The sequence below is a fragment of the Octodon degus genome, unplaced genomic scaffold (genome assembly GCF_000260255.1).
Source record: "Octodon degus isolate 3935 unplaced genomic scaffold, OctDeg1.0 scaffold00138, whole genome shotgun sequence".
NCBI lineage: Eukaryota > Metazoa > Chordata > Mammalia > Rodentia > Octodontidae > Octodon > Octodon degus.
Genome location: NW_004524714.1, coordinates 2,130,066 through 2,131,712, shown reverse-complemented (window position 1 = coordinate 2,131,712; position 1,647 = coordinate 2,130,066). Strand labels below are relative to the sequence as shown.

The window sequence follows — 1,647 nt, the reverse complement described above, 5'->3', positions numbered from 1 at the left end:
CTTCAGTTCCTCTGAAGTTCCACGGGTTTCTAGCCGTGAGGGAGGACCCCAGTTTGTGCAGCCTGCAGCGCTCCGCGGGCCTCCTTGCCAGCTTGAACTTGGCTCTGCCTCACCCCGGCACTGGGAGGTGTGCCGTGTGGAGCCAGTCGGCCCCCGCTCTGAGCTCCAGGCTTAGTTGGCTCCTGTGCACAATGGCAGCCATCCAGTCGCCCTCTCCTGGGGGACGCCTGAACCCGAGTAACTCACCAGCTATTGCAGTCCACTGTGTCTGCGCCTCGGTCTGCTGGTGCGTTTCTCCTTGGAGGCCTGTGGGGCGCCAGCAGTCACCGTGCAGCGTTTGAGCTGCCCGTCCTGTGCCGTGAGGAGGGCTCGGGGAGAACGCTGCGTGCCACCCCCATGTGCCTGGAGGTCGCTCTCTCCTTGCTCACCCTGTGGGTTTCAGTTCTCGCCTCAGATCTTTGGTGGGCTCTGGGAGCCCCCTTTCCTTCCTTCTTCTCGTCACATCGCTATATTCCAGCATCTGGACACCAAATTTTGGAGAGGCTGTTTCTCTGCTCTTCACCACCCCTCCATCGTCCTCAAAGTCTTGAGCTCTCACTTTTTTGAGATAGGGTCTCACGATGAAGCTTAGGCTGGTCTTGTACACATCATGTAGGGGCCAGGGAGATGGCTCAGTAGAATAAGTGCTTCCCTGGCAAGCGCAAGGGCCTGAGTTCAATCCCGCAAAGAAAAAAAAAAAAAAGATCTTAGTAGTTCAGGCTGGTATTGCCCTGGGTGATGAGGTCTCAAGACTATTTTGTAGGCTCTTGTTCGTTTGGAACAAAGAATGGGACACGATACGCCTAAGGGAAAAGCAGCAAAGTTTAATAAAATGTATTTAGGCAATGGTATACTCAGAGTGAGCAGGCACCTACTGTAGGAAAGTAAAATAGGACTAGAGCTACACGCCCTGGGTTTAAGAATTCAAAATGTCGCACTGGGTCGAGGGTACCTCTCATTGGCTCTCCAGAGCATGATTGACAAGTCAGCTGTACCTACTGCGCATGTCCTTCCCATAATTCCTTCTGCTGTAAATGGATAAATTGCTGGCTGTAGTGGCACACACCTGTAATCCCAATCCTCAGGAATGACCTCCCAGGGAAGATAGGTTACTGTGGGCCATGCAGGAGGCTGTGGGATGCATCTGTTATATCTCCCCCTCTGGGGAGCAGGCCTGAGGACAAAGAGCCAAGTAGCTCTGGGCTGTTGCTGGGTTGCAGATGAGTGGAGGGGAGCTGAATCGGCCCTAGTTGTCCTGTCTGTATTACTGGCTTTTAACTTTTTTTTTTTTTTTTTTTAATATTTACATGCATGGGATTGCTGAGTACCATTAATCTGTAATTTTGTGGTTTGCAATAAATTTGGGAAAAGTTAGGCCATTTCATTAAATACTTCTTCAGTCCCCTCCCTCGAGAGCGTTGTCCTGCAAGCACCCTGATACTCTGGGAGGTTGTTTTTTTTTTTCTTTGTCTTTTGTTTCATTTGGGTAAAGTTCCTGTTGCTGTTTGCAAGTTCATTAATGCTTTCTTCTGCAACTTCCATCTGTTAAAACCATGCAGGGCACTCTGTCCCTGCTGGCATAGTTTCCCTCTAGAGTTTCAACTGAGT

The 1,647-nt window shown here is 50.6% G+C and overlaps 1 protein-coding gene across 1 annotated transcript in view; it reads left to right on the top strand.

Moving 5' to 3' along the window:
• Positions 1–1,647, top strand: part of Slc25a25 (solute carrier family 25 member 25) — a 43,437-nt gene that overhangs the window by 18,320 nt on the left and 23,470 nt on the right. The window lies entirely within an intron of this gene.